Source organism: Eurosta solidaginis, chromosome 5 (genome assembly GCF_040869045.1).
Source record: "Eurosta solidaginis isolate ZX-2024a chromosome 5, ASM4086904v1, whole genome shotgun sequence".
Classification (NCBI taxonomy): Eukaryota; Metazoa; Arthropoda; class Insecta; order Diptera; family Tephritidae; genus Eurosta; species Eurosta solidaginis.
The window spans coordinates 186393987-186415013 of NC_090323.1; the positions used below are offsets into that span (position 1 = coordinate 186393987).

At 36.2% G+C, this 21027-nt stretch overlaps 1 pseudogene; it reads left to right on the forward strand.

The window, feature by feature from the left end:
- Positions 1-19915, forward strand: part of LOC137254348 (putative nuclease HARBI1) — a 55270-nt pseudogene extending 35355 nt beyond the window's left edge.
- The last annotated feature ends 1112 nt before the right edge of the window (positions 19916-21027 follow it).

Below are 21027 nucleotides of genomic sequence, written 5' to 3' on the forward strand. Positions count from 1 at the left end.
TATGTTTGTACAATATGGGTATCGAATGTAAGCTGTTTATGAGTACTTTGATACGGGGTATTTTTCGTAACCGCGGGTAGCTAGGGTCGCGAGATATAATCGAAAAGGTGGACGCGGGTACCCCTAGAATGTGTTTATAGAATATGGATAACGATTAAAAGTATTTGATGAGTGCTTTAGTACAGGGTAGTTTTCAAACCTATTGGCGAAGGGTCTCGAGATACGTGCATCAGGGTAACACTAGGATGTGTTTTTACATAATGGGTATCAAATTGAAGCTGTTGATGAGTGCTTTAGTACAGAATAATTTTTATACCGCTGGGTGACTAGGGTCTCAAGATATGGGCAAAACCTGGACCCGGATACCCCTAGAATGTGTGTGTAATATGGATATCAAATGTTGCTGAGAGATTTAAAGTAATTTTCATTGTGATATTCGATTTAGTTGCAGAGTTAGACGGAAAAAGCTTATTAAAATGTATGGAGATAGACCAAATTTAGGGCAGAACAACGTATGACGGGTCTGCTAGTAATATATATGAATAGAAAGCGACATATGAAAAAAAATCGCCCCTAGGTGGTGCAAGGATCGAGATATTCAAAAATTGTACTTTTCGCCCGATTTGGCTCATATTTGGAACACATAAGACATACATGACTAGAAAACGGTCTGCGGAAAATATCGCCGCTATGTGGCGCAAAAATCGAGATATTCAAAAATTTCTTATTTGTGGTCCGATATGGTCCATATTTGGAACACATAAGACATACATGAATAGAAAACGACCTATGATGTTCGATTTGGCTCATATTTGGAACAAATATTACATATAGTCCGGTAGAAGTGACATCAAAATATTTTGGAATTCGAGGAGAGACAAGCATACGTGGCGCAGAGTCGAGTAAAGTCTTTGGAAGGATTATGTATTGAAGACTAAAAACATGAAAATAAAATAATTAAAAAAATGTTTTAAAGTTAAACGGTTTTATTGAAAACAATACTTACATGAAGTAATAATAATACTAAAAGCTAGAAATTAATTAGGTATGTTCTAGGTACTAGTCGTCACACTCCTCATCAATCTAGGGCGTTGATCAGACAATTAAATAAAAGTGTTGGACGCGTGAAATGTCTATTGATAATTATAAGTGAGACCGGCTGAACATTAATAAGGTTATGATGCGCCTCACATTCATGATCATAAAACTGATTTCCACTGATCAATCGTCCCGTCAATATGTCCTTGAGCGAACTTCAGTTGTTTCTGTTTATTTACTGGCCGTAGAAGTGGCTTTCTGTCAGCAATGCGTCCAATCATACCTTTTTCTTTAAGCGGGCCTTTGACTGTCGTGAGCGATATTGGTGAATCCAAGTCTTCATTGATTTCAGCACGAATTTATGATGCAGATTTTCGATTGGCCTTATTTATTGCATATATTTTCTTGTTGATTCTTTCGTTTGTCTTTCTTGGTCGATCAGAGCGTTTTCTGTTGGTATTTTGTCCGGTTTCCCGACATCTTCTAATGGCCGTATGAACTGAACACAGAGATATTTTCAAAAGTTTGGCTATTTCTCGCTAGCTTTTCTCAGGTTTTTGCAAAATAACGATTTGGACTCGTATTTCGACGGATATTTCCTTTCGCTTGACCATTTTCAATCTTGAAAAATACAATTCTGAGGCTATTTCAACATCAACATCTTCTTTTATCTTGTTCTAATACTTTCCGGCTGCACTGTATGTGTGTATGTATTTCTAGGTGTACGAAATATTGCCATATCATGAATTGTAAAAAATATTAAATATCCTTCTTGTGGGTTGCGGCAGCGTTACGCACAAGCTAATGCGAAATTGAAGATTTGTAGGTTCCAAAATGACTTTTAATGAGATGTTGATGTCTGGTTAACCGTAATGCGTTTTACATCGAAAAATTTACGTGCAACTTGCGGGTCAATATGCAATGCCTATGAGCACTATGGTGGCTCGAAATGAGTTTCTTATAAGTTTTGTGTATAACAAAATAATATAAAAAAAATTTTTAGTTAAACGGTTTTATTGAAAATAATACTTACATTAAGTATTAATGATACTAAAAGTTAGAAAAGCTAGACCTAGGTACTAGTCAAAGCGAGTTATCCAATCAAGTCTGGGAGAATCATCCATAACGCGGTATGCATGCAGAGTCACCCCACTAGGAGGCGTACTATCTCCTCTTCTGTGTAACCTAACGGTGAACACCCTACAAAAGAAACTTGAACTGGTTGTCAAGTCATGATAGTGCACACGCAGCAATAAGTAAACACCTCCAAACTCTAAGCGACCTACTGCAGAGCGCGCTCAACCTTGTGGAAGACTGGACGAGAGACAGTGGTCTCAGAGTCAACCCTTCGAAAACCGAAATGCGCTACAAAATACCACCTTTTAGAACACCTTTGTTAAAAAGTAAAATACCTCGGGGTCATTTTGGACAGTAAGCTTTACTGGAACGAAGTGTAGAGGACAGAACCAGGAAGGCGATAACCGCCCTTTATGCTTCTAAGGCAGCCATGGCGAAGATGTGTGGTCTGAAGCCCAGTATATTACACTGGCTATACTCCGCGGTCCTAAGACATATTTTATTCTATAGCTACACAGTATGGTGGCCGGCACTTGAAAGGAACAGCTTAGTTTTGAGGATGACCAGGGTCAGCAGCAATGCGCATGTCAGGGGCACTCCCGTCCACACTCACAAAGTCGCTAGAAGTCATGTTCAATCTCCTTCCGTTAGACCTGTATGGCAAACTCCAATTAAGCTGCAACGCAGTGAGGCTCAACGCTATGCTGCATCAGATTCGGCCATGGCAGCATTTTAGGAACCATCCCCAAAAACTTACGTCAACTAGATTACACCACATCGATCCTATATATAGACAACAAGTTCTCAATCAGAATACCAGAGATTCAAGTATGGGATAAGGCCACTAATCTAGACACAGAGTGCACGACGGATGACACCAAGCTCAATGGTAACATGGTTAGTGGAATATATTCAGAGGATATTTCACTTTCCCTAAGCATAGTGCTGCCAAGCCACTGTAGTGTTTTCCGGGTTGAATTAACTGCAATAAAGGAGGCCGCCCATTGGCTGATAGCTATAAATCCCACATCCCTAGCAACTTACTCTGACAGTTAAGCGGCAATAAGAGCCCTCCAAAGCAAGAATACTTCATCGAAATTAGCAATAGAATGCAGACATACCCTAAACCAACTTTCATCGCGATGCGAGACAGCTGTAGTATGGGTCCCTGGTCACAGCGGGGTACCCGGGAACTGTGCTGCCGATGAACTAGCCAGGAAGGCTACTGGAGAGACAGATCTAAGCCAGCTGAAGACATTGCTCCCTCTTTTTCTGCGTGCAAATACTGGCTCACAACATTTTTCACTATGAAGCAAATTCCAGATTGAAGCCGGAACCCATATGCGAGGCGTCCAAAGAAACCTGGCCTCGCTAAACAGGAATCGAACTACGTTCCTCATTAACCTGGACCGTCTCTCCTTTGGTCTTTTGATCGGGATACTAACTTGCCACTGCCTGATTGGAATACACGGCTATCGCATGGTAAATCCAACCAACGATTTTTGTCGCAGCTGCAGGGATGAATATGAGATGAAAGCATCGAGCACTTCCTCTGTAGATGCCCTGCTCTGGCCAGTATAGGCATGCAATGTCTGAATAAGTACTTCGTCGACTGCTTAGCAGAACTTGGCTCGGCGGAAACTGAAAACATTATACGCTACATCAGAAGGACAAATTGGTTCAAATTTTTACACATCTAAAGGAAGAAGGGCTATAGCCCACACAGTGGTATGACAATTGGCCAGCCGGCCGAAGTGTGTCCCACACATTTCTGGGGGACAGCCACTTTAGCCTAACCTAACCCAACCTAGGTACTAGTCATCACACTCCTCATCAATCTAGGGCATTGATCAGACAAATACCTAAAAGTCTCTTTGGGTAGGTGAGGGGTTGGGGCGACTGTGATTCTATAAAACATTGTATTGCGCTTAATAATTCTTTGAATTATAGGCTTCTTATTGGCTTTTTATCAGCTAGTTATCGAGAATCATTATCTTTTCGATTTTAGATCGAAAACATTTTGATAACCAATCGATAAGAAATTTATAACGTTTGGATTGCAAAATAATAACGTATCGATAAAGTGTTTATAAAAAATCAATAACTTTTTCATTTTAAATCGATAATGTTTCAATAACCAGTAGATAACTTTTCGATAACCAATCAAACACTTTTGATGTCAAATTGATACATTTCCTATAACAAAAGCCTTCAATAGCGATTCGATAACATTTCGATAAACCAACGGACACTATTCAATAATAACTCGATGAATTTTCAATAACACAAAGGACACGTTTTATCACAAATAAATAATTTTTGATAAAAATTCTTTATTTTTCGAGATTAAATTGATAACTTTTGATAACAAATCTGTAATTATTGATATCATAACGATAACTTTTCGATAGTAAATCGATAACTTGTCGATAACAGGTAAATAATCGAAAAATATTCGATACCAAAGCGATTACTTATCGAATAAAAATCGATAACTCATCGAATTGCCAATTTCGATTTCCCATAATCCGCCGATAATAAATTGATAACTCGCCCTTTACAAACCGTTAATACGCCGTCTGATTTCAGTTTTGACTTCGGTTTCAACTTCTAATCTTTCCTTTTCTCTCACCTCCTTTTCTTTCTCCTTTCGCTTTCTCTTACATTTTGGATTCCACCTTACTGTGAAAAATGATGTTTACATATCGAAAATTTGGGCCAAAATAAATAAATCGTAAACATTTGGAGAAATTAAGCATTGTCATGCAAATTCTTTGAATGTTACGTATACGCAGCGTCGAACAATATAGTACTTTGAAGTTCCTTGTCGCAAAATCAAATGTCTTGACATCGTACATAGATTCGTTGCATTGATAGAAATATAAGATTAAATCAAATTTCTCTGAATTGGCCAACGAGCCAAGACGGTCATCATTCCAAAGGACAGAGTACTGAGCTTCTATACTGAAGAATGTATTACAAGAAAACGGAGTCATCCTTTGAGAGCAACAAGTTTACCGTGGCTGTATTATCTGACATAAGGGGAGATTTTAATAATACTCAGTTGGGAGCAATCTTCACTATATCCTATTAAGATAGACTCAGCTCTGCAACCAAAAATTATTAGCACTTTTCTTGGAGCTCGTGAAGGCACAATACATTCATGAAAGGTACAGCTGTTATCTCTGGAGAATAGTTCGCCAATTTAAAAGTAATATGCTTAAAAGGTTGGCCTACGCATATGACAGAGTGATACTGGTACCTAATATGCATCCCGGCGTTATCAGCGGGATTATGCAGGCATCACTAAGGAAATGATGGGGAGCACTTAGTGAACTTAGTGTTAACCCCTCAAAGATAAAACTCGTGCTATTGTTCACTTAAACGGGTATAGTTCATCGACGATCCGAATGATTCGAGAATACTTTCGCCCACACAGTCATGAAGTGTATCGATAATTCTACGTCAAAACTTACTGCATTGATCACAACCACCATTGATAAATGAGCATTGGTGAACCAAGCTTTCCGAATGTACGATTTCCTTTGAGAGCCACCTTAATGAACCCTTTTTTTTAAAGTTCAGCTAATTGTAGTTACCCAATTTTGTCAACCAAAAAAAACCTGTTTCAATTAAAAGGTGGCCTATTCACCTCATGCTTGATTACACAACGACTGTGTTGGTAATGGTTCAAGACTTCGATTGCCTTTACTGATTGCCTATTTAGCTGTCACTCAAATTTGCTTGTTTGTAGATTTATATTCAAGAATAGACTCATTTCAATTACGATAGTAATCGAAGGGTCGGCATTCTATTTGGCGAAAACTTAGGTTTAAAATATAGATTTAAAATTATTATGCGTCGTCATGTCCTTATATGCGTATGTGTATTAAATAAATATGTTATATGTTTATATGTCAAGAAGTCAAAAACGTAGCACATAAATTATCTACTAAATATTAGTGCCAAAATCAATAATATGGAAAAAAACAAGGCTCATAAATCCAGTGTACTAATCCTGGCGAGAGCCCCCGTCTCTTTTTCATATTCCCCCTGCAGCAGTACAATGCAATCGCAGCCTTCCTGACCCCATCTTCCCCGTTGGGTCTCCAGGACAGTTTCTTGTCCAAAATAATCCCAAAATATTTAAACCTATCGGAAAGTACCAACGTTACCCCTCCAATCGAGGGAGATCTGAAATCGGACAACTTATATCTCCTTGTAAAGAGAACCAATTCCGCTTTTCCCGTGTTGACCGCCAGTCCACATGATTCAGCCCACCTAGCCACAGTATCCAAGTAGCCCTGCAGAATATAGCGGAGAGTGCTCAGAAATTTTCCCCTGACTAAGATAGCGAGGTCATCTGCATAGGCAACCACCCGACAGCCATTGGCTTCCAGTTCCACAAGAAGCTCGTGCACTACCACAGCTCAGATCAGAGGAGATAGGACACCCCCTGTGATGTGCCCGTGCACGCCTTCCTCTTAATTATGGCCCTCCCCACTCCCCAGCGACAGTTCTGCTGCAGAGAAGTTTGTTAATAAATTCAACCAGACCCCCTCAACTCCTAAACCAACCAGAGCTCTTTCGATTTCCCCCAACAAGATATTGTTAATAGCCCCCTTTATGTCTAGGAAGGCACCCACAGCAAATTTCCATCGATCTGCCTTTACAATAGGCATGCTGCGAAGCTGAGAGTAACCACCCAGGTATCCTTTCTCGTAGGTACAGGTCAATCAACCATTCAACCGTCATAGGAAGAAACGACGGGAGACTGATTGGCCCGAAATCCTTTGGTGATACATGCGTCCATATAAATAGTTAAAAAATTTGCGGCATATTATATATATATATGTATATATAGATAAATATATATAAAGTCGTATAGAACATACATGCATTTGTGTGTGAAATTACTAAAAAATAATTAAAATAAAATTTTTAAGTAAAACGGTTTTATTGAAAACAATATTTACATAAATTAATAATAATATTAAAATCTAGAAAATAATTAGGTAGGTCCTAACTACTAGTCGTCACACTCCTCATTAATCTAGGGCGTTGATCAGACAATTAAATAAACGCGTTGAGCGCGTGAAATTTCTAAAAATGTGAGTCGTAGCATAACTTAATTAAGGTTAAGTTGATCTTATATATGACTATGAGTAGAAATTTGACGCGTCCAACGCTTTTATTTAATTGTCTGATTAACGCCCTAGATTAATGATGAGTGTGACGACTAGCAGTTAGGACCTACCTAATTATTTTTAGAATTATTATTAATTTTTTATTTATAGCTTTTAATGTTATTATTATTTCATGTACGTGTTGTTTTCTATAAAAGCGTTTAACTAAAAAAATTTTTTTTAATAATTTTATTTTCAAGTGTTTAGTCTTTATTTAATTGCCTATTATAATATCTCATTCTAGTTAGTTCATTTAGTGACTCATTATTACAAGGACTCTTTCCTGACATTTTGTTACAGTCTAAGTCTTCAATACATAATCCTTCCAAAGACTTCACTTGACTCTGCGCTACGTATGCTTGTACTCGAACTCCAAAATATTTCGATGTCACATCTACAGGACTGTATGTAATATTTGTTCCAAACATGAGCCATATCGGACATCATAGGTCGCTTTCTATTCATATATGTATTATGTGTTCCAAATAGGGACCAAATCGGACCACAAATAAAAATTTTTTAATACCTCGATCGTTACGCCACCTAGCGGCGCTTTTTTCACAGGCCGCTTTCTATACACGTGTGTATTATGTTCCAAATGTGAGCCAAATCGGACCACAAATACGGCTTTTTTTGAATATCTCGATCTAGCGGCCACTTTTTTCAGAGGTCGCTTTCAATTCTTGTATGTATTATGTGTACCAAATATGAGCCAAATCGGATCACAAATACGATTTTTTTTTATATCTCGATCTCGATGTACAATATGGGTATCAAACGAAAGGTGTTAATGAGTAATTTAAAAGGGAGTGGGCCCTAGTTCTATAGGTGGACGCCTTTTCGAGATATCGCCATAAAAGTGGACCAGAATGTGTTTGTAGGATATGGGTATTAATGAGAGTTTTAAAAGGGAGTAGCCCTTAGTTGTATATGTGAAGGCGTTTTCGATATATCGACCAAAATGTTGACCAGGGTGACCCAGAACAATTTATATATTTATATATATTTTGCGTCAATAAACTAATCCAAATATCATGTTTCATCCCTTTTTTCGTATTTGGTATAGAATTATGGCATTTTTTTAGTTTTTCGTAATTTTCGATATCGAAAAAGTGGGCGTGGTCATAGTCCGATTTCGGTCGTTTTTTATACCAATACAAAGTGAGTTCACATAAGTACGTGAACTGAGTTAAGTAAAGATATATCGATTTTTGCTCAAGTTATCGTGTTAACGGCCCAGCGGAAGGACAGACGATCGACTGTGTATAAAAACTGGGCGTGGCTTCGCCCTTTTTCACAGAAATAAGTTATCGTCTCAGAATCTAAGCCCCTACCAAATTTCACAAGGATTGGTAGATTTTTGTTCGACTTATGGCATTAAAAGTATCCTAGACAAATTAAATGAAAAAGGCGGAGCCACGCCCATTTTGAAATTTTCTTTTATTTTTGTATTTTATTGCACCATATCATTACTGGAGTTGAATGTTGACTTAATTTACTTATATACTGTAAAGATATTAAATTTTTTGTTAAAATTTGACATTAAAAAAAAACTTTTTTTAAAAGTGGGCGTGGTCGTTCTCCGATTTTGCTAATTTTTATGAAGCATATATACAGTAATAGGAGTAATGTTCCTGCCAAATTTCATCATGATATCTCCAACGACTGCCAAACTACAGCTTGCAAAACTTTTAAATTACCTTCTTTTAAAAGTGGGCGGTGCCGCGCCCATTGTCCAAAATTTTACTAATTTTATATTCAGCGTCATAAGTTCAACTCACCTACCAAGTTTCATCGCTTTATTCGTCTTTGGTAATGAATTATCGCACTTTTTCGGTTTTTCGAAATTTTCGATATCAAAAAAGTGGGCGTGGTTATAGTCCGATATTGTTCATTTTAAATAGCGATCTGAGATGAGTGCTCAGGAACCTACATACCAAATTCCATCAAGATACCTCAAAATTTTCTCAAGTTAATTTTTTTTCGATCCTGATGATTTTGATATATGGAAGTCTATATCTATATCAATTCCTTTATACCTGTACAACCAACCGTTATCCAATCAAAGTTAATATATTCTGTGAACTCTGCTCAACTGAGTATAAAAATCGTTGCGTACACGCCCCACCACTCGCAGCATTTTGTGAAAGTGACAACGTCGTTAGCCAAACTGTGAGAAACACACATACATACATACATACATGTAAAGGAGGTTAAATAAAAGAAAACCCAAAGTATGTAAATATCAGAGGTCTGCTTTGAGTACTATTAAAATTAGTGCACTTAGTCATGAGCCAAAAAATTGTGTCTAAATGTGTACTTAGTCAAGTACAAACAAATACTATGAGTGATTAGCACATAAAATAAAAAATACATACGAGTGCCCCGCAACACATATGTCCCATACATATATGACATTGTTGAGTATAAACTGAAATCATAGTGGCTTTAACTCAGTAGCATGTTGGTTTCGTGTGTAATACACTGTATACTTCGTTTATTATCGGTTTTTCTTTAGCGCTGTATTCACTTTAGTTTCGTGTACATCGTTGTGTTGCTAGCGTCAAAAGCCTGATATGACTATATTCATTTTATTGTACTGTTAGTCATACTGATTCAAATTAATGTTTTCGTATAACACAGTTGATTTTCTTGCTCAATAAGACAACTGAGTACTGATTTGCTTCGTGGCTTATGAGCGGTTATTCATTTTACGAAGCATGACTATGTAAATGTGTTTTAATGGATATAAGTGCTTGATATTCTTTGTTTGTGTACACACTAATACTATGTTTTTGGTTAGTCCACTAATAACCTTAAAACATGAATAATTGCAGCTCACTGGTAAATATATAAATACCTCATAAATCAAGTGCGTGAATTCTCACTCTTTTCAGTTAATTTGTTTAACAATTTTTTCGTCGGAGCTTTATTCCAAATGATTGCTTTTATTTTTCTTTTTCTCGTTATTTGGTGCTCTTCGTTTCGTCTCGCTTTGCGTTATTGACATGTTGCATGTCAGCACGACAAATCGAAATTAGCAGTCTTAATTTTTATTTCCTTGTTTTATTGGACACCGCGTGGTTAAGGCATTCGTTCCGATTTGTTTGCCTATTTTGACTTTTATGTTTAAAAGTTTTTTTGGTATTAAATTTTATTTGCTTATTTTCAGTTTAACTTTTTTATTGCCTTCAGTTAATGAAGTGTGGGATTAATGCCTTTGAAGTTTTTTAAATTTGTTCTATTTTATAGGTTTAGAATGTACTCGAAATATTTGAGATGGTAAAAAATTTGCATTTAATGCTTCACGTGCTCTAGGTTGTAAGGGTAAATCCTTTATGCTTAACAGAGGCTGTTGTCATCTCAATGCTTAATTTATTGCTGTAAGCAATTTAAGTAAATTAGACTGCGTCGATCCCACACGAAAAATAAAAAGGGGATGAACAATTTTTAAGTACCTTCTTAATATAAATGGACCAAAATAAATGAAAAATGTCTCTATAAACAAAGACATAATCTTGTTGAACTTTCATATTCAAATTTTAATATAAACAAAAAAATTTTAGGTGCGATAACCACAGAAGATATCTATGGCCGAGCTTCTCTTCCCATTTGCGTCGTGCTCCTTTTAATTTTTCTCACAAATTGGCCGAACAGGACCTATTTGTTTTATACCGACTCCTAACGGCATCTGGATGGTAGATGAGTTTTCGCTGAGAGCTTTTCATGGCAAAAATACACTCGAAGTGCTTGCCAAACACTGCCGAGTGGCGAGTGGCGGTTCCGCTTAGAAAAGTTTCTTCTATTTGAAAGAATATTGTTTCTAAAATTTGGCGTTGCTTTGCCCGTGGCGAGAACCAGGATTTTCGGTGGGGTAGGCGGAGTATGCTACCATCACACCACGGTGGCCGCCAAATTTTTATATATACACTGTAAAAATGTGTATGGGACAAATTTATAGAGGTGGAGCGTACACTGTTCGAAAGATCCCTGGCCCACCTAGCGAACATTTTTTCTCTCGTGCTAAGTTGTCATGAGGTTCCGAAGTATGTTCTTAGTTTCAAGAATCTAGCTTTACGGGAAGTTGCTCGAATAGCATTCACAAAATTCGACATTCAACAAATATCTCTAAACATCTCGACCCGCGTCCCACCTAGAAAACTCTTCTATCCTAAATCTTACAACGTAATTAAGCCCGAAGCTATGTTATAAGTTTCAGGTTACATGGTTATCGGTAATTTCATTAAAACTCGAAATCAAAATTTTGTAGTTCGAACAATTTTTTGAATTTTCACGATCCCTGTACCTCTAGCTAAAAATTGTTTCCCTCGTGGTCATCGGGTTTTGAAATACGTTCTTTATTTTCAAGAATCTAGTTCTACGGGAAGTTACTCAAATAGCGGTCGCAAAATTCCACATTTTGTAAATGAATTTTCTAAATATCGCGATCCCTGGCCCATCTTTTCATCCCAGATGTTACAACCCAATAAAGCCCGAAATTGCATTCAAAGTTAAAGGTCTCTGGGTTATTGGGAAGTTTCTTAAAATTTGAAAGCAAAATTTCCAAGTTCGGACGATTGTTTGAATTTTCGCAATCCCTGGACCTCTAGATAAGACTTTTTTCCTCGCTGTCATCGGGTTTTGAAGTACTTTCTTATTTTCAATAATCAAGCCCGAAATTTCATTCAAAGTTTAAGATCTCTGGGTTATTGGGAAGTTCCTTAAAATTTGAAAGCAAAATTTCCAAAAGCTCGGTGAGTTGGCAAAGCAGTGTGCAGCACTCGATGAGTTGACGGTAGACGTCCGAATCCATTTGGGAGAAATCAAAAGGAGACAGGAGTTTCATATCACACAGCAAGCAGGAAATTGGTGGACGAAAGCACGAGGCTGCAAACTTTCTAAAATCATGTGCAAGTCATACGACGTTAGACTGGCAAAAGTGCTTATATCTCTTAAAAAAGAAAACGTAAGGCTTACGATGGGAATATTAACTGAACAATGCTTTCTAGCGTCACAGGCTCGCCAATAACAGCAGGTTTAGTGCGAGCTGCAGGAAGCTGCGTTTGTGTCCAGCGATCGCCAGGTCAAGGCTCTAGCTACTAGGAGCGGCAGAGTTGCCATATATCTAGGCAGGCATTAAGCTAGGTCATATACAACTTCAACTATTACACTGCGTTAGAACAACGAGCTTTAGTTCTGTCCTATGAACCAAATATACTTTTTCGGAAAGGTGAGAAAAAATAAAAATACGCGTGTATCGGCGATTTTCATGTGAACGTCAGATTTTTTTTTTTTTTAGGTATAAAGTATAAAGCTCGTAGTGTCCGTCTGTCCGCCTGTGTGAATGACTTTGGATCGATGTTTAACCCGTTTTCCATTATTCAATCGAGCTATATTTTTGCACTCAGACTCGTGGAAATGTCTGTATAACGTAAAAGTTTTTAAAAAATAGATCTTTATCAATTCTCAGATTTTCCTGATTTTCTTTTTTTTTAATGGTTATCAGTTTTTTTGTAACGGTTTCAGCTCATTAAAAACCCAAATTTTTTTATTAATTTTATTATATTAAAATTAAAAATTCTAACATTAAAAATTGCACTGCTTTTAAAGAAAATTAGGCCTTTTATTTTTTCGTTTGTAAGCAATTGTGCCAGTATCGCGACAAATAGGCCAAGCAAGGATTTGAAGAAGAAATATGTGCGTAACTTTGAGGCAGATATAAAATTGAATCCCAAAGCTTTCTAGCGTTATGTTAAGTCTATAAAATCATCTCTTCATCGGATGCTGCGAATCTTTTCACTGATGTTTTTAGTTCAAATTTTCACCCAGACTCGGGCGTCAGTAATAATTGGCTACCTCCTGCTGATTGTATGTAAAATTTTGGTGGTCTCGAGCTCACTTTAGACGATGTTGAATGAGGGATTCAACAAGTAAAATTGTCATCACAGACTGATGTTGATGGCTTGTCGTCTCTTCTTTTCAAAAACAGTTCTGCTATCGCCTACCCTCTATGGCTGCTTTTTAATAAATCCCTCGCGCAAGGGGAGTTCATTGATGCATGAAAAATTAAGTTTGTCACTCCCATTTTCAAAAATGGCAATAAAAACAATATTGTTAATTACAGACCGATCTCTAAATTATCTACTGTCTCAAAAATTTCCGAATGTATTGTAAAACAAAAAATTGTTTTCTCAGTAAATCGTCTAATCTCTGTAGATCAGCATGGTTTCATGTCGGGAAGATCAACCACGTCTAACTTGGCAGTGTTTTCGGAATACTGCATCGACGCTTTTACTAATGGAGCCCAAGTAGATACCGTGTATACCGACTTTTCAAAAGCCTTCGATAAAGTTAATCATAGTATTCTACTATCGAAGTTACATTGCTTTGGTTTTCATTCTGTTTTTTTGAAATGGATTAAAGCATATCTCTCCAACCGTAGTTGTATCGTGGTAGTTGATGGTGTGACCTCATATCCCTTCATAGCTTTTTCAGGCGTTCCTCAAGGAAGCATACTAGGCCTTATTATTTTTGTGATTTTCATTAATGATATTGCCAGCTGTTTTTACTCTTCGCAATTCCTGCTATACGCAGATGATATGAAGATTTTCAACAAGATTATTTGCCCCTCCGATTCAATTAAACTTCAGAAGGACCTAGATAATGTAGTCATTTGGTGCAGAAATAATAAACTTGCGTTAAATATTAAAAAAGCTATCATGTCTCTTATTATAAATCCCGTTTACTCATTCCTACTTCCTACCAAATTGGGGGCGCGCAACTAAGCACTGTGTCCGAGGTCACTGATCTTGGGGTGGTCTTTAATTACAAGTTTTCTTTTCATAGTCATTTAAACTTTACAATAGCTAAGGCTTACTCGATGTTGGGTTTTGTTCGACGATTCAGTTCTGATTTCACTAACCCATATACTTTAAAATCACTATATACTATTTTCGTACGTTCGAGATTGAAATATGCCGTATTTATTTGGCGCACGTTTTATGCTTGTCATATTTATCGTCTTGAAAGGATTCAAAAAGTATTTATTAAGTACGCTCTACGTCTCCTTCATTTTGATCTTCCGTTTCCTTCCTATGAATCCAGCTGTTTGCTTATCAATCTTAAGAATTTGAACTGCAGGAGAACTTTTCTCTCTTTAATATTTGTTTTTAATTTAATCCGTGGGGCTGTTGATTTTCCCTACCTTTAGAACGCATTTTCTTTGCTATTCCACATATATGCCTAAGAAATAATGCCTATGAACTAATTTTGCTGCAAATGCTCCTCTTTCCAGAGCTCTTAAAGAGTTTAACTTGCTCTCAAATTCGTCAATTTTGGATTTTCCTACTCTGAAAATACTTTTAAATTTTTACTTAACCAAATGTTGGATTAGTGCGTATGTCATTAGTCTGCAAGAAATGTAACAATTTCAAGATGAGTAAATAAATAAATAAATAAAGTATTCGCCCAGCATATGCGTAATATCTTGTCCTTTAAAGCGCTTTTCAATAACCGCAATGTCCTGATGGAACCTTTCGCCATGCTCATCGCTACAAGCTCCTAAATCATCAGGGAAAAAATCTAAATGATTGTGAAGGAAATGGACCTTTAGCGACATTAATATTCCCATTTCGCCATATGCCGAAATCATTTCTGCAACAATATTTTTATAATTGGCAGCCCGTTTGTTGCCAGGAAACTGCTCAATAAAGGCAAATATGCCTTTCCATGCACGTTGTTCGATAGCATTCAATTTTGATGAAAATTCATAACTTGCTACTATTTTTTTTTTTGCGCAGACCATTGAAAACACGATCCAGTTTTTTATCAAAATTTGATACGACACCGAGCTTAATATGTAGTGGTGGCGAAATGATTTGAGATGGCTGCACCAATGGTAGATTTTATATACTTTCTACTTTGTAGCATGTTCGCGGCTTCCACTTACCTACATAAAAAGCACTGGTGGGTTGGAAATCCACGCTTAACATCCATGAGTAATCCGATCACTTTCAGATCGCAGCATATTTTCCAATTATGCTCTTGGTAATTTATCAGCTGTAATATTAATTCCATGCCTTCCTATGTTTCTTTGAGGTTTGTAGCATATGCGATCTGGACAGTTGGATGTTTGTTTTTTCGGAACGCTTTAGTAGTATAAAAATTTGGAGTACCTTCAAGTTATGCCGGGAAAAGTGAAAAAAAATTGTTTTCTTAAATTAGAGAAAATCTTAGAATTAATAAAAATATTTTTTTTTTAATTGGACGTAATAGAGACATTTCCACGAATCTGCCTGCAAAAGTTCAGCTCGATTGGATCACGCAAAAATGGTTAAAAATCGATCCAAAATCTTTCACACAGGCGGACAGACGGACACTACGAGCTTTATACTTAATACATAAAACAAAAATTCTGACGCGTAACATAAATAAATATTTAACTATTATATGCTCTATTTAATTTAATTTATTATTAAAAATGTTCAATTTTTATAGCTCATGCTATTCATGACTAGCACTGTTAAATAATTTGCCAAAATCGTTGTGCTAGGAACAAATTTTCAAATAAAATACAAATACAAATACGTGTACATGAAAATCGCCGATACACATGTATTTTTATTTTTTCTCTCCTTTCAGAAAAAGTATATGTGTTTGATAGGACAGAATGTGTGTAACGCGGTGTTAGCTACGAGGATGGAGTTATTCTATAACAGAAGTCCTGGCACCTGATTGGGTTTTTCCATTTGGTAGTCAAACAAATTCTGGTAACACTATGGACGCATTCAATCAATGTGTGGTCTTTGTTGGCCGACCAGTTCAGCCTAACCTAACTATGCTGAAAATTTCAATTAAATTTTCTTGTATTATTATGTGATGTGACAAAAGTCTTTGTGCATTTTTTTTGGAATTCTTTTGCCTTTATTAGACTTGATAAAGCTAAAAAAAGCTTTTTATTGAATAGAAATGACAGCCACTTTTTCCCCACCTTCAACTCCCTCAATAATTTCATTTAATGTACGTTGGGTATGACCAAATAGCAACCGACGCGCAAAGTTTCTAGGTTAAAAATTTATAAGAAAATTTGTAAAAGGGAGCCGGAAACCTGCATTAGCAACACTACACAAATCACAAAAACCTGGAATGATTCGAATTGTGTATTCATGCGCATATATTCCTAAAACGCAAAGAAATAGCCCGAAAAAAAGGTAACCAAATGAAACTCACTTTTCAATTGAATTTAGTGTCGGGCTCGCCAGCAACGATGCGGAAGTTTGTATAGTAATTCTAAATAAATAAATAAATGAAAATTAAAAATACCTCTTCGAAGTCGGCAGGACAACTTTTACGTGGAAAAAAATTACCTATGGTGAAAATTACTGTGAATTTGCCGTAATTTATCCGTAAAACAAAAAAATTTGCTATTTGCTATTGACTATATTTCAGAAAATATCGAGTGGCACACCAACTTCATGTCTTAGAGACCAGTTAGAAAAATAATTCTTGCACGTAAATTTAACCGCGCCACTTCACACGTATTATTATTCTCTTTCGTTTAGTTGTCGCTGAACAAGCAGAGTAGCAACAACGGATGAGGCTATTGTTTATTTGCGCATTTGCGAAAAGATATTTTGCAAACAAGCGTTCATGCGCAAAATTTTTTCATAGTTTAATGTTAACAATTTATTTTGTTTAAATTTTTCCTTAGACTCAAGCAATAAAGTAGTATTTGTATGGTATTGTAGCATTATGCATTATGCCCTCCTATGGAATACATTTGCGGAATTATGCATTATGAACTTCTATGCCAATGCATTTTTTATGAACCTGCCACACACAGTCATAGTGCAGTCATATTACAATATTGATCCACATAAATTATATTGACCCGACACAGCGGGAAGTCAACATCAATTGAATGCCGAATACGAAACCCGTATCATTTCACACTTTCATAGTTTTGCTCAATTAGTCACACTGATCAATGCACGTGCCGATCGGAATGTCTAATTGTCAGTGTTAGTTTGTCAGTGTGAACCACCAAAATATTTACACACAACTATTTTACATTGTTTCCATAAATAGGTCAATGAAGTAATCTGCTGACTTTGCATACCCGTATTAGAAATGTACATATTTTTAATTTGTTAGTATTAGCATAATTATGTATGTGTAGGTTAAGAAATTATGTATAAAGAGAGAAAGAATTTCTTCAATAAAATCAATTATTGTCAGACACTCAAAGTGTACTTTTCTTACTGCGAGTTTTAAACATTTCAGCATATTTACGAATTACTTTTTGTGTGTTAACAAACATGAGTGCATACCTCCTACCTGCGTGATTTTTCATCCACAACTAAACCACTACCAATAAAAGCCCCGACATATAAGCTGTTTTTCATATAGATGAGCTTAACACAAGCTTATGCATTATGAGTAGATTGCACGTATTTTTATGAAGAACGGTGGAATGAGCGACACTGGCGCCATCTGATATTGAAAAGTAGCCAACTCCCAAATTTTGTTGTAAGAAAATCATAAGAAGAAGAAGTTGACATTTGCTTTGGCTAAAGGGCCCATTACTGATACTTAACATAGACTTGACTTGGCGTGAAGTCGGCAACTTAGCCACGATTATACTCCACTTAGCGCATACAATCGAGCATCATAATCAGCTGTTTTGCAGCTATCATTTTATTGTGAAATATTTGCTACAAAAAGTGGTGGTTTTTAAACAAAGTTAATCTTGAGTACTACAATTAATTTATGAGTGTAAAAATTTTTTAAAACAATCAGTAAGACAGCAAAACCGTTCATTAATGGTAAAAAGTAATAGTGTAGTTCCGTAGTGGCATATTTTTGGTAGAAGCCATTATTGCCGATTTTGTTTCACCAAAGCTAAACAAATATTATTAATCGTCCAAAAGTGTAAAGATTAGTATAAAGAAATAATATCTAATATTAAAGGAATGCATTTATGTGTATTAATGTGCATCTTGTTTGCAAACCTACAAAAAAGATGGAGACTGTTCCGTGTGCTTCACTACTCTTTCGACATTAACTTTATATTTTAATTTGTGATTTAATAATTATTTCGTTCTTGAAGGTCTACATACATTTGCAAAAAATGCACCCAGACGCTTTCCTGGATTTTGCATTTTTAAACGTTCTCCGAAGCGAAGTAGCGACTGGCGCGCCTTGTTGGACAGCCATAACCGTTTAGACGGTTAAGCGCCAATTAAGAAGGTAAGTAAGTAAAAGTTCTCCGTATTTACCAACAACAGCAGGCATCGAGAAGAATCCGCCGATGGGCAGACCACCCAGCAAATTTGGATCGAAACACCAACGGATATTTTGTAAGGGTGTTCTTAATAAGTAGGGAAGATGACGATAAGCTATTCGGCCTGACCAAAATTCGTCGCCCAATTTTCGACTTGCTCCTCAGTTTGGTTAGTGGATTTTTTGAAAACCCCAAGCAGCAAATTTGTGCTGAAAAGCGTATAGTTATAACAGTACTGTAAATGAAATCTGATCTACATACATATATACATAAGAACTTATATTAAGGAAATTTTAACGCGAAAGTACATTTACATTTTTTTTTTGTTAGGTATCTCGCTCACGGAACTTCTTTCTTTTGAAGTTATTGCCTCCATGCATAAGTTAGGAAGGACCACTGTACGTAATATAGTGCTGGAAACCTGTGAGGTATTATGGAACGTTTTATCGCCAGTGTACCACAGTGAACCGTCCACGTCACAGTACCTCGACATTGCGCAAGATTTTCTAAGGCTGTGGAACATTCCAAACTGTGTCGGAGCTATCGATGGAAAACACATCGCCATCAGATGTCCCAATAATTCTCGGTCATTATACCTCAATTATAAAAAATTTCATAGTATAGTACTAATGGCTACTTGTGATGCAAAATACACATTTACTTCTGCTAGTATTGGGAGCTATGGTGGACAAAGTGATGGAGGTAGTAAATACCATTTTAAATGTTTTTAACTTATCTGATTTCTTCTCCTTTTAAAGGTATTTTCCAGCAAACCGTTCACTGCTTCAGAACAGTTTGGCATTACCTCCAGATGCTCCTCTTTGGAATGGTTCAGGTGTGGACTTCCCTTACTTTTTTGTAGGCGATGCAGCATTCCCTTTAAATGAGAATTTAATGCGTCCTTATTCTGTGAATCAACTACCATATATCAAAGCCATATTCAACTACCGTCAATATCGAGCACGTCGAGTAATTGAAAATAGTTTTGGAATTTTAGGTGCACGCTGGCGTGTTTTACATAAACCTATAGAGTCTTCCCCGTATCATTGCGAGATAATAGTTTTAGCCTGCCTATTCCTACACAATTTTATCATGCTCAATGACCATGATCGCTGGTATTGTCCGAATGATTTTGTAGATACGGACAACTTTGAGCAAATACGAAACGGAGGATGGCGTGTTGATGTAGAGAATGCAGGTGGCATTGTCTTCAATTACGCCATCTCGACCAAACGCTTCTACGGCTGCATTCCGTCTCAGAGATGTTTTAGCGGATTATTTCATTAATCAAGGAGCAGTTCCCTTCCAGAACAGATTAAGTCAATTACAATGACTTCCTATGGAGCTTCTGAAAATGTTGATACTACCAATTTCACCTCTACGTCAATTAAAATTATACTAATACAATCAAAATATACAGCTAAGTATATAACTGAAAAGTTTTAAATGAACTTATATTAATAGAATTTATTTTTTTGTTTGTGTAATAGTAATAGCAATAATAGCTCTATAATAATAATAGTAATAATAAGTTACGATCCCTGATGTGTATGACCTAAAAATTAATAACTATTTTTGTAAATTAAAGACCGAAATAACTATTTTGTAATCATTTTTTACAAAAATAGTTATTTCGGTCTTGAGGGCGAAAAATTAGAATTAAGTTATTTTTTTACTTTTCTTATAAAAGTAAAAAATAATGTATAGTTTTTTACTAGTCAAAAAAGTAAAATTAGTTTTCAATTATATTTGACATTTATACGAAAAGTTATTTTAACATTTATTTTTGACTTTTGTAGTAAAATTAAAAAAAAAAAGTAAGGACGGGACTGCAGACTTCATACCTTTCATGAATGGGGCTGAACAATAATCTTATCCCATTAGTAATCTCCAAATAATGCGCTGTATAAGATAAGAAATATATAGTGAACAGATGTACATACCTAAACTTTAAATTTTAAGATAAATATAAAAAAATGGCAAAAAACCCCCTTATCTGAACGATCGGTTGTATGGGATATATATTATATATAGCTCCGATCGAAATGATTTTTACAGGAAATCTTCTATGATACATTAGGGCCCATATTATGTATGTCACCGTGAATGTTTGCGTCGCATTCATTCACATTCACATTCACCCAGAATTCGTATTTTATAACTTCTTACGTATTCGCGTTTGTCCTCTTACGTAGTCACTACGCATTCACTGAGACTGTCAAACCAAATACGTAGCCAGTACAGCACTTATTACGTTTGTTATTTCGGAAAACTTTGCAGTGCAATTTTTTCGGAATAACATCGTTTCAACGAGATGGCAATATTGCAGCGAAACACCTGACAATGGCAAAAAAAGACAACATTTCTATATTGATGGTTTAAATGTTTTTAAAACCAATTACTTGTTTATTTTCCAATATGCTCTTTTATATTGAGCTGTTCATA